General features: G+C 28.3%; 1 protein-coding gene across 5 annotated transcripts in view; it reads left to right on the forward strand.

Moving 5' to 3' along the window:
* LOC122716049 (RNA-binding protein Musashi homolog 2) overlaps positions 1 to 14,125 on the forward strand; it is a 190,594-nt gene that overhangs the window by 57,824 nt on the left and 118,645 nt on the right. Inside the window, exons 1-2 of one of the 5 annotated variants that reach the window (XM_043938746.1) lie at positions 276 to 462; positions 2,128 to 2,248. The exons of the other annotated variants lie outside the window; for them this stretch is intronic. The gene's annotated coding sequence lies outside the window, so the exon portion shown is untranslated. Of the gene's footprint in view, positions 1 to 275; positions 463 to 2,127; positions 2,249 to 14,125 lie in introns of those variants that run through there. 5 annotated transcript variants of the gene reach the window in all.

Here is a 14,125-nt window from a genome sequence, read left to right on the forward strand (position 1 = left end):
GTGGCCGGTGGCACCGGTGCCACCGGTTGCCACTTTGCGGGTAAAGCGTGCACACGATCATTGGACGCATGCGCACTACCGTTATGTCAGTTTATAGAGAGGCCGAGTACACCCCCTCTTTCACCCGTGCACCCTTCGCCTGTCCATCGATGCGTTCTCCTAACCAACCCGAGTGGGGGTAGAGCTCTCCTCTCCGCGGGCTATCCTCTAGGAGGATATCAAACTCAGTCGCAAAGCGTACGTTCGCGCGTGTGTTTGTTTGCGAGTTTCCCTTATTCAAAGACAAAACTTGCTTACTTGCTTGCTCGTCGCGTGACTTTCGTCATATTTCAACGCGTTCTTCGCCGGATTTGATTTGTGCTTTCGTTTCCAGTTGGAACGATTCGTTTATCCATGTGAGTGGTGAAACGTCGAACAATCTCCCTAGATAGTGACTTGTTGAACTTATTGCTACGAAATGAGGTGATTATTCGTGATGGAGTCAGACGTGTGAAGGGCGAAATGAATTATTGAAAGATATTTTAAGAGTTTTTTGGAGGAACGTTTTTTGCAAGATCGGTTTATTCGTAATAGATTTGAAGGTTAGGTTACTCGATGATATAGTTCACTTCAAATTTGGGAGTGCTCGATATATTTGTCACTGTCACTTGTCAATATCGATGGAAATTCTTACTGATATGGTTTCATTCCTCCTGGCAAAATGTTGAAAATGTGAATTTTCATTTATCATCTTGAGATTGAAATAAAGAAATATCGACCTCGCATAGACGTCACCGTGTCTACTTATGCCTGCCAATGGATCTCTAAATTTCGTCCTTCACCCGGAAAAAGGAAATTGAAGACCATCGAGGTTCGGTTTAGTGCCAGAATCAATAATTCCAACAGCAGGCGAAGGCGGGACACGCGAAATATTCTGGCAAAGGAGACGATTACACGGATAATACTGGTCCATTACTCTGTTGATCAGAAGAATTACGAATCAATCGATATGCCGCGACCTAAATCGACGTAAATTAGTCTTTTTCTGTTGCTCTCTCGAAAGTCGCAAATAAAAGAGTCGAATCGATAATCCAAAACGAGTCGAGGAAAAACTTTTCCCGCGGTCGAGGAAAACCGATACTACTTTGCTTCTTATTCTCATACAAAGTATTTCGAAAGTTTTTTTTTCTTTTTTTCCTTTGTTACCGCTGCAAGCAAAATCGTCGACTTTTAAATTGATCGAGCAGATTCGTATATTCGATAATGGATTTCGAATCACGATCGATTATACTGTTTCGTTTTCTTTATTATATTTTCCTTATGAAGAGAGTTATTATAAAAACTTGGATGCACGTTCGTGTGATTTGATAGATAATTTGCGTTATATGATTTATAAAAATGAATGATTGCCTTAAAACTTTATTGAAAGATACTCTATTGAAATTCATTCGATAAGAAATCGTTTTTTTAATCGCGAGTGTCACAATACTGTTCCACAGATTTCCACATAATGCGTCTCGTTGGTCTTCGATTTTTTTCTTGTTTTTGCTTGTTTATCTGCTCGTTCTCTATTCTCCGCTCTTCCTGTCTCTCGTCCGTGGGAAATAAAAAGCCAACGGAGAAAAACGCAGGACGATTTCCGAACAATAGGCAAATTTTATCTTTAAATCATTACGAAAAGTTGGCGGATTTTGTTCCTCTATTTTTCCAACCTACTTTATCCAATCGACTAATTTGTTTATCACACGAATTTCGTCAGTATTTGAAAACATATAGAAAGCATTTAGAAACATCGAACGACTTATCGAAAGATGGTTTTATCTGAGCAAATTGGGTCATTGATATCATATTGCCGAAAATTGATCGACAAGCCATTGATCGAATCCTCCTTTAATGTTTTTTTTTTCCTTTAGTATGATGTTTTCTTAACGATAATTCATCATCGTTAAGTCCATAACGGTTTTCTCTTTTTCTCTTTCTCTCTTTCTCGAAAGAGCAGACACCCATCGAGATTAATTTATCGTTAAACGAGGTTAATTTATCGATTATTCGTTTTGACATTATCGATTGTTAAAAAGCAAGAAGAGCGGAGAGAATTAAATCTGAATCAAGTGTATAACATGGGGAAGTATGCCTGTAATTTCCCAGGAGCACGTGGATTTCCGGTGACATAGCCGAGGATCACGATGAGTGTACTGCACGAGAGAAACCTTGAACTTGAATCGCTGAAGATCGTCGAGACCTCGCTGTCTTAACGACTTGTTCTCATGTAAGCTAAAAATGAAATTGCATTAATTATTAAATTAAGAATTTGTTTGTATGTATAGGATGATTCACTGTAACATGAAATATATATATAATTCTTTAAATTCATATAATATAAGTGGTTGAAAGTATAAATTATCTTACATCTAATTATTATAATTCTGAATAAAATAGGATACTTGTTGCACTTGAATATATTTCGTATTATAATTAAAAGAAGAAATTATACATTTTACACATTTATTACATATCGGATATATCTTCTGATTAATAAGACTAATAATAAGCTTTAAATTGGACACAAAATAAATATATACATCTTATATGTATATATTTAATATGTTAATATGTTGTATATTCATTTATTTATTTATATTATGATATTAAAGATATTAAAAAAAATGTTAAATATAAGATTTTGATTCAGACAAAATAATACGATATTGATAAGGGATTAAAAAATTGCTTTAGCAATTTATATATTTGATCGAATATAGTAAATATTAATATTTGCTAAGAAACTTTTACATTGAACGATATCTAATAAATATTTTGAAATTATTTTATATCATGTTTCATATTCATTTCCATTTCAATAGAAATCAATTTTTAATAATCTTTTTCTTAAAAATAAAAAAATCATTGAATCGATTTTATTATGTACAGCATAATACATTATTCCACTGAAAAACATTTATTTATTTATTAATAATATTTTTGTTTTAGTACAGTAACCGCATAACTCGTCAAATCATGTTTCTGTTAATTCGATATATCCACGGTTATTTATATAACTTTATAATTTCATTTTAATTTTCATTTAGCACCGTTACAATATCATCTAAATATTTTTCTTCTTTTCTCGTATCGTAAAAATAATAATTCTACTTACCTATCTTCATTGTTGAAAATTATATTTCTTCAATAATCATGAGCAAACTTTAAGCAGGTTTCCTTCCACTTTTTTTTTTATATAAGACATCGTTGTTTCCATTCAATATTACTATTAAATATATATACATCATCAGTCTATATATATAGTTTTTATTAAGTCTGGTTTTTTCAGTGATTTTTTCAATAAAATAGTAACGCATTATAATCCATCGCGTTCTCTTGTAGTCGAGAGTTTTTCAATTATAAAGCTTTTCCATAAATTTTCGGCTTTTTTAAAGGATCATGTATAATTATTTTTTAAAAAGTGTAATATATTTTTTTAGATGATTTTACGAAGATTGTACTTTTAAATTAATAATAATTTTAATAATTCTCCAATTTTTCTCTAATTTTTTAATTGCAGTAATAAAAATCGAATTGCTTTTTTTTTCTGTTTTTCATGATTTATTGTATCTTGAATTATATATGCTAAGGTTGTAAATAAGAATTGTCAAACGTTTGAACAATTATTGGGAGAAAATGCAAGAATTAAAAATATAACAATCATTTTGTCAAGATCAATTCACGTTTAGATCTTATCCTTCGATTTTATTCTTGTATTATAACTTCAAAATTCATTGTATTTACATTAGAATCTATTCAATATGAAGGATGTTCTGTTATTCGTCGTTTAACCAGAATGATTCCTCGACGAGAAAATAAATCGAAAGAAAATAAAATTTGTTTATTCGATTACTAATCTCAAATCCAATTTTTGAAAAATTTCCAAGTATGAAAAGTATTTTTCTCTTCCTCAGAGCCATTGAATTGGAAATCGATTAAGTTCATCTTAATGGATTTTTCAAACGCGTCTCTTCTAATTCTGTCTATAAATTGCATTATCGACATCCTCTAAATTCTTCCTTTCTAACTTTGATTTGTTTGGTTTGGATATTCCCTGTAATATCCATCATAAAATATTAAGAAAGATAATTCCAAGGAGAGAATAATTTTACGTGAAATAATAAGTCGAAAATATAGAGTGAAATTTTTTTTATTTCAGACTTCATCTTCGAATAAATTAAATCCTAAAAAAATTATCGAGTACACAAGCGAAAGTGAATATGCCCTGATTAAACACGAATGAATTATCAGTAAAATTTTTGTATGAAAATAAAATAAAATAAATTTTTTCTTTTGAAAGTTACTTTTTGACGTTCAATTTCGATTTTCTGAAAAAAAGAGTTTAGGCAATAAAATTATATTTTTACATGTGAAATCTATTGTCATTATTGATATTTAATTCGTATCTAATCAAGAATTAGTTATAAATTTTAATTCAAAACAAACAAAGATTTAAATAATAAGATTTTGTTCTTCCTTTTCGATATAATATTTCACGAAGAATTTGCATAATAATTTTCTTATTTTAATAATATGAAATATTCAAATATATCAAGTCTTCTATTGTTTTGTCCTATCATATTATATTTACTAAGTTTGATCTAAAATAATAGTCTCATAAAATGAATTTATGACAAACGGTGGTTCACGAGCTACTTGAAATTATTTATATACCAGGATCAAAAATTTTCCCAGCTATTTATTTTTCTTATTGTTAAACCGATAGAAAATTTTCTTGTTATAGATAATAAGATTTTTAAAGAGGATTAAAGTGATGATATTTTTTTTTTTAAGATAAATTCTCTTCTTCAACAAGTTCTTTTTCTTGTTCTTTTTTTCACGTATGATCTTATAATTTTCTTAAAAATATTAATAATAAACTGATTTCAACAAATATAACTTATAATCCTATTTATTATTTTAAGTTAGATATAAATAAATTATTCCAACCACTTGTCATACCAAAGTCAACAATATTAAAATCAACGAATAATAAATATATAGAATCATAAAAGTTTATAAATCTTCAAAAACAACGATTACTTCATTTATACTTTATTACATCAAGTTACAAATAATTTATTCAACTTTATGCCAGTTAAAAATAGGAATAATGTTATTTCCATCTCGCTTTATCTAACGCGAACTTCAATAAATGCTTATAACTTAATAATTTGCATACCAATCTTTATGTTTCTGTTTTTAAGAAATTGATTCTTCTAAATTAATCAATGCTCCACGAATATATTAACATTCTATGAAAGCATACATATTTAAACGTCTTAATAAATTAAAAGATATTATTTTTTATTACCCTTTCCATCCAGATATTGCACAGTTTTCATTTAATATAACGTAACACAACATATTATATTCATTTGTTATTAATATGGAACGAGAAAAGTTGGTCGATATTATAAACTCGTCGGCTAACTGGACGATAGAAAAAGTTTGACCATTTTGCTCGTCGCGTTATGATCCCATTAAAATTTACACCGGTTTTAACTTAAGCCACGTAATAGCCGAAACCGTTGAAGCAATCTCCTACAGTAAATTCACGTTGCTCACGAACATATATATGGTTTCGCCTCTTTGCATCACTGTTTTCACACCGTGCAGATTATTCCCGATTCAAACAATTTCTCAAACCTAATCTGCTCGATTAGCAAAAGATGCAGTAATGGAACGCTTGGATGCATTTAGATATTTCCACGATGATGATGAAAAGAGGACGCGCATTTTACACGTTCTGCATTTTGAGTTTAATTGAATTTGATGTGATATATAAGAATGAAATTGAAAAATAAAATTTGACACATGAGTTAATTAATTCTGGTTTGAGAAAATTATAGGAATGTTGATACGTGTGCCATATTCTTATTCTATTTCTGTATTCACAATAATTGTTTAGTAGCAAATTGATGTAAAAGTAAACATGATAATTCTTCAGTTATTTACAACACTTTTACAGCTCAAGGTATAATGAATCGGATGAAGTAAGTCGAAAGCAAACTCGCTCGATTCTTATTATCGCTATTTTAAAACTTGTGAATCATGAAAATTGTAATTAATTATGAAAATGTAGGGTCATTTAAAAAAAATTACGAGGAAAGAAGAAAAAGTGGAAAGCCTTGAGAAAACGTGATAAACGAGTTATAAATATCATTAATTCAATAACCGATAATGAATAATAATTTTATTTATTATATATTCAATACAAATATAACGTAGAAAAAATAATACATAAATAAAAATCTTTATTATCAAATTAAAATTTCGATTTACATAATTGTACGTAAATAATTGTGCCCATTATTTAAAGATTAATATCAAAAAGTAAAAGTTGGCATTTTGAATGTCAAAAATTTGTGAGAAAAATATCTTTTCTTGTAATGAATCGTTAAAACGTATGAGAATAATCTTAAAATTTTCAACTAATAAAATAAACGATACTTAATAAGTTATAATAAAATAAACGATATTTAATAAGTTATTTACCTAATAATTAACGGTAGAAGCAATAATATATTTCCTTATCGTTCATCACGAGTATTAAGAACACAAAAGAACAAATGTCTATATATCACGACCATTTATCAAAACTCTAACACTGATTTGACATATGAAACGGTTTGTCTGAAATTGAGGAGAACGTGGTGGCCAAGAATTTCGACTCCCTCTTCCTATTCGTCTGGATATGAAACTCTGTGAGAGGAATAATGTGATGGTGCACTATGTTGTTGAAATCGTATGCTCAAACGTTGAAATTAGAAGAACTTTAATTTTCTTTTAATTTATATATGAATTGTCATTAGTTGTCGTATCAAAAAAGTGTATATATATATATCCAATTAAATGATCATTTTTTTGAATTACAACATGTGATGATATAAAAAAAAAAAGAATTCGACAAACTTTTGCAATGTCTCGAATGTTTATTTCATAATCGAATTAATAAATGAATTTAGAAATTAATGAATATACTTTTGTTGTTTTCTTAATCAAAAATCATAATATTTATAATTAATTTACAACAGATTTTTTTTTGGTATAACAAGTATAAATTTTTTTTCTTTAAATATATATTATAATCAATGTAAATGAAATGTACTGATATGTATTTACACAAAAAGTTCAATAATGTTTAATATCTATTATTTGGATTCAAGTTTATTTTCTATTTCAATTATTTCATTTACATCTAAAAAATTCCAAAAGATATCATTTTTATATATTATTTTTAGATTTGTTCATAACAGTTGGAAGTTAGAATGACTATAATTTCCAACCAATATTTTTTTTCTAAATTAATTATCAAGAGATTCATTTCTTAACCAAATCTTTATATTTATTTCGATAAAAGTAAATGATACATATATGACACGCTGACATGTACGATATATATAAAATTATGTAACATATAAAAATATAAAATTATTCCAAATTATCTATATATGATTCATTTCGTAACGTAAAATATAATTAAACTCGCCTCAATAAATTTTCTATGCTCGAAATCCATGATTGCCGATCTGTGACGTTGGTTGAGCATGATCGATTCCCAATGGAAACGAAATCTAACGTAATTTAATGTAATTTCTACTTTGAACGACAAGAACTTTCATCGTGATCTATTGTTAAAAGACTGATTCACTTATTTAGAATTTCATTTTCATCGTTCAATATTACACGCTATGCGCAGTGTATGTTGGCATATTTGCGTCATCGTTGTGCCAATGGGTGTTTCCCGCCCGTTTCTTATCTTATTTTGGCGAAATAATTCCTTCGAAACGTTGAAAAACTTTCATTGCCGACCGTTTCTCTTACTTCTCTTTATTTGTTGTCCGTGTGACAAAGTAGCGGATATTTTGTTACACTTAACACAATCGCATTCGATCTCCAATGGAAATTACGACACGCATCGCGGTTTCAACACCGTTTCAGGAATAATCTATTTTTCGCTCGAGTTAACCGTTTCTCCGAGTGACGAAAGTTTCGTTCGCTCGGGGGCTCTTGAAATTAAGTTCTTTTTGCATTGAACGTGCTCGATTGAGTTTAATGGAAGTCAAATTGATTGATTTTTCACATCAATAGGAAAAAAATAATGCTGCGAATAATTTATAAATTTTATATTTACTGTATTGTTTTATTTATTATATGTCATTTCATTTATATTTCGTATTTATACACGAAACGAAAAATGAGAAAGCAAGAAATGGAAATCTTCTTTCCGAAAATCTGAAGAAAATTAAATTTTCTATTAAAATTGCAATTTAATAAATAAATATAAATATAATGTTATATTTAGTATATTTTCATTTGATAGATATTTATAATAGATTTTTTTATTTTTTGATCATTCTCAAGCGAAGAATTAAGTTTTTTGTAAAATTTCTACTTATTTCGAATTTTTAAAAACGGATTTTAATTGTCGATGTTTGTTCTATGTTCAGCAAAATTATTAATTTTTAGTTCTTTTTTTAAAAGTAATGTTAATAATTATCAAAGCTATGCTGATTAAATTTTTCAATATTTTTCCCTACAAATTTTAATCTCGCAATAGTTTTTGTTGCAATACCGGCTTCCGTTAAATATTCCTGATATTTAAATTCTTCAGAGGATGCAACTTTCTCACAAAGTTGCGAGATTACATTTTATATTGAATTGACTCGATGATTGTTAAACAACTATTCATTGTCATTTATAAAATTAATTGAAAATAATAAGAGTGTTTTACAACGGAATCTAATCTATGCAACATCCTCGATAAAAAAAAGAAGTGGAATTTAGAAATCGATTTATTGCCAGTATTAATAATAAATTTTGACCTCGATTCCTATTAAAAATCCCTATAGTATATTCTAGCTAGAAAAATTTTTATGATCAAGAGAGGTTAAAAATTAATAACGTTGGTGAAAGAATTCAAAGAATGAATAAAATCTTCTTAGGCGGAGATTCTAAAATAAAATAAAAAATGATTATTTAATTAATAGTGTTTCTAAATTTTTGGAAAGAAAAATTTTTCTTTTTCTCGTTTCCTCACTTTTGTTATGTATCATATCACGATTTTTTTCAATTTTTATTTCATTACTGTGAAAATTGTTGAAACATGAATGAGATTATTGTAGATCAAGTGTACAAGTATTCTAACATTGCATATGTATTATATGCATATGTATATCATTGTTATATAACAATTTCTGTGTCAAATTATAAATATATTAATATTAATTAATCATTGTTTTACTCTCAATGACGCAAAACTATTTTTCCATGTAACCATAATTTTTTTCTCATCCTCTTTTCTATATAAAAATAATGAATTAATCAATTATGAATTAGAATCGATCTATAATAGTATAAATTCCCAGTAAAAACTTTTATTTTATTATTGACTTTTTTTACTTTGATATTACAATAATATGTAAATATTTAAAAATAATACAAATTATTATTTACAAAAATTCATCTTCTTTCCTTTTAATTATCGAACGAAAATTTTTATAATAATTACTAACGAAATTTTCGAGAAGAGGATTGATTTGTATGAAGAGAAAATAACCAAGAGAATCCATTTATATGAATTTATCGAAAAACAAACATTTATATAGAATCCACCTAATTTAGATATAATTTTTCGTTTATTTATAAGACGATTATTAATAAGACGATACATATAGTATTCTTTCTCAATAAACACGAAACGAAAATTTTCACGAAGGAAAATATTGCCCGAAATTTTTGAACACATATCAAAGATACATATTCGCATCAATCATTATTATTAAATTTAATCGAAATTCAACCTCACAATTATAACCTTTTTCACTGTTATTCACTTATCTCTATCGTAAAGATAACAAAAGTTATATAGTCTCGACCGGTTCACTTTCAGTGCAAATGAATAACAGTCTCCTCTCTAGAGGCCCGAATAATAAACCGCTAATAAAATTTCACGTGTACAAATACGACTTGTCGTCATATTTCGAATCCGTTAGGTGGTTCGTTCGTTCGCCGGAGAGCAGACTGAAGTTAGCGCAGACATCGGTTAAATTCGTAGCGTTTCGCCGCAACTTCAGCCGCAACTTCAAAAACCCCCTCTTCCCTTCTCTCTCCTCTCCTCCGTTGTCAGCTAGAAATTATTTTCTCATCGCGGAGGGGGACTACGACTTCAACTGAGCCGGTACACAAGATCCTACGCGGAGGGATCCTCCTATTAATTTCTCGTGGATCATTGGACGCTTGTTCCACGCACGAGATTTACACGAAACGCCGTTTCGTCGCCGTTTATTTCAGCCGGATCATTCCCAGACACCTCGCAATGATTCAATCAAGGCGCGGGGCTTATAATAACGCGCCGATCCGACAGTTTTATCGTTCCTAGGCGAAGGTGAGGCTGTGAACGTGAAACTTGAAATGATCGCGTTGCTCTTCGTGTGGGGATCCCCTTGCCAAGATTCCTGTTGATTAATGATCGAACGCAGCCGTAAACGTTCCGACTGATTTCGCCCTTCGTTCGAGAATATTGGTCGTCACAGCAACAAAGAGAGAGAAGAAATTCCAGAATTTCGTGCAATCTTTGGCTTTTCGTATATTTAATTTCTTCAGAGGCTAAATAATCTAAGTGTGTTTGTTGTCGAGGTTATTGTTTAAAGTTCTTTGAGTTTCTGATTTTTTTTTTGTTTTAATAATTCTTAATAAAAATAAAAAAATATTTAAATTATTTTAACGTATAGCGAAAATGTTAATTGATATTATTTAAGAAAGTCAAATTTTTTATTTTTTTAAAAAAATTTTTTTAATATAGAATTTTTTATTTCATTTTCGTTTCTGAGTGACAATTTATGGAATTCTAAATTCGACAGTAGAATAAGATAGTAATTCTGGTTACAAGTTGGTGGATCTAGCGTAAAGTAATAAAGTACTTTTTTTTTTCTCTCCTCTTTTCCATATTTCATCCATATTTTTCTACGATGGAACAAAATGGGCAATTTTGTTCAGAATTCGTGACTAATGAAATACAATGGGTCACAAAAGTGTTTGAACGCGTGAAAATTATTACGTGGCAATCTAAAAAGTAATAGCGTTGTAAAAATATAGAATATTTTCTTTCTGAAAAATATACATTATTATTCTTCATTGAAATAGTTCCTTTGGAGAAACTTTTACACCTGCAATCGTAATACATTGTTCCCAATCCTGTCGACAATGCTGAAAAAGCTTCCGTTGAAATTTATCATTCTAGTCAGTCGATCTCTTCTGGATTGTTACTCATTGTTCCAAAATGACAACTCTTGAGATAGCTTTTTCAGTTTTGAATCATGTGGATTTAAATTAAAGTACAGAGCAAACTTAATCGAAGCGAAATTCGTATAATATATCAATTTTTCATTTTCAATTCACGCATTGCTATGGTACACTGTTGCCAAATCGTTTGTGTTATTGAAATTGATATTGGAGATAGAATAGAGATATATATATATATATATATATATATATATATATACGGCGTTTATCAAAATGGCATTTATTGCCAATTGCCAAATCTTTTTCAAACACATCACGACATATTGTCAATTGTCAGTGAAAATTGCAACAGTTGTCCAATAACACAATATACTCTTATAACACGATTTATTTAATAATCGCACACTTTAAAAAAAATTATATTGAAATAGTTTATATTGGAATAGTGTTCGTAGTTTCAATGACAGATGTATAACAGTGACATATAAATTTCGTTAATGAAAAAATTTATATATATAATATAATCTTTATATGTGTTACAATTTAATAAACTTAGATAATTTTCACATAGCACAAATTTATGTTTTCAACACATTCTTCTTGTATTAATTCTGAATTTCGATTAATGTGATTTAAATATGGAACGAATTAATCGTGTTATGAGAAATATAACATATAAATCATTATATGCAGTTATTATTGGAATTTGAAATAAATTAAAAAGTAAAAATAAGTAAACTCGTACAAATATTTGAATTAGTTTTTAATTGTATTATATTAGCGTATGATTATTCGCGTTTATTTTTTGCTTAGATTTTTTTCTTGTAAAAATATTTTTATAACGTTCACGAAATATATTTTATTATTCTTACGTGTCTTTTTGCATTCGTTTTAAACTTTATCTATACAATCTCGACAATTGTAAATTTGTGTGAACACAAATATTGTGTTACATATAATGATTTTTGACACTGATTACATAAATATAAAATAATCATTTCTTCTGAATACGTTCATCAGATATTATATATATCACGTGTACGAAATTTTTTTTGAAAAACAATTGAAAAATTATATTAACATTTAACAAGAAAGAGTTGTTACAAGGTTTTTCACAAACCTCTTTCACGACAAGTTAATGACGTGAAAACACTTTGCAAAAAATTCGATGTTTGTACATATATATATATATATACACACACATATATGCAGCTATAAATCGATGATTTATAGCTTTAACCGTTTATACTTTAACTTTATATGATGTTCAACAATGAAATCTTTTTAATGATTTTAAAGCTTTGTGCCGAGATATTTACACAATTCCCTCTTTCCACAATTCTGTTTAACTGTTTCCTTGCTTGTTTGTTTCGATCATTATTCCGTTTGCTTCGTGTCATTACAATTGATTCCTTTTTAGATATTAGACTCGTGCAATGGCAATAAAAAAAGCATGTTTGAACGTTATATTGTTTACGACAGCGTATAAATTAATTACCTCCATAAGCATAGAAAGCCAACCGCTCAGAAGCCTTTTACATTTTACATTCAATTAATAAGTTGTCAATCAACTTGTCGTTGTTCATCAAGACCAACGATAATTCTATATGAGACATTGTGAAATTATGGATCATCGTATGGAACAAAATTTTTTTTTTCATTAATGGAATGTCATTTCATTTAGTAGGTGAAATCAATCCTTCAAGTTTCGATATATCATTTTCCCTTTTTTTAGGTAAATAAAAATTCGTAAAAAGCAAAATTTTAAATTAAATATTCAGATTTCAATGTTCTGAAATTATTTCTCGTTGTATAAAAAATTTTCAAAAATTTTTGTAGAAAACGCGAAAAAATGTAATTTAAAAATTCGAGAATTTCCGATTTTTCAAATTTTCAAAATTTCAAAATTTCAAATTTTTCGAAATATATAAATATATATATGATTATATTTAAATAAATTTGTAACAATGTAATGAAAATTTTTGTGACTAATTGTATAACGTTTAATTCAATTATTTTCGTATGATTATAAAAATTATAGTAGAACGTGTGACGAAAATACATTTCATTCAAAAAATAAGAGGATAAACATATTTTTATATATATCATTGTATACTTAATATTCGCTAAGAAAATTTAAAAAATTGCAATAAGAGATAAGAAACGCTTGTTCAATATTTACGAAAGATTGATGACTGAATTCGTATCTTATATCAACAAGTAAATTAAATAAAAAATAAATAGAAAAAGCAATGGATAAAATACAAACAAAATATTATGAATTTTTAATGCATTTTTACATCACGTGCTCGAATGATAAGAAACCTTTATCGATATTTCAACAATTTTTTGAAAACCTTTTATTCAAGTAACGAGAAGACAATCAAAAATGGAGAAGCGGAGCCAAATGATGCAAAAATGATAGTGATGACAGTGATATATTTTCAAATCATTTACAACCTTCAAATTATTATCACACTACTAGAAAAACGTTACTAGAAATACGTTTCGAATATGATTTTTAATAAAATATTACACCTGTCAAATGTTATACACCGAATCTTTTCGATCATTTATTAAATAATTATTAAAAAATACATAAGGAATTCAGACCTGTCAGAGCATACATCAATATATGTATATCATCAATATATTAAAATAGATAGAACTGCCCTCCCCCCTAAAAAAGAAATAAATATAAAAAGAAAAATAACTGTTTTACGAATTTCTGGATCTATTATTTTCATATATTTCCGCGAAGAAGATCAAACATAGGTCACGTGAGATTTCCCCCTCCATATTTTTTCTTATCTGTGTAAGACACTTTACAGAGACGACGCTGTTGCGAGCAGCCGAG

Source organism: Apis laboriosa, unplaced genomic scaffold (assembly GCF_014066325.1).
Source record: "Apis laboriosa isolate Shangri-la unplaced genomic scaffold, ASM1406632v1 scaffold41_cov147, whole genome shotgun sequence".
Taxonomy (NCBI): domain Eukaryota; kingdom Metazoa; phylum Arthropoda; class Insecta; order Hymenoptera; family Apidae; genus Apis; species Apis laboriosa.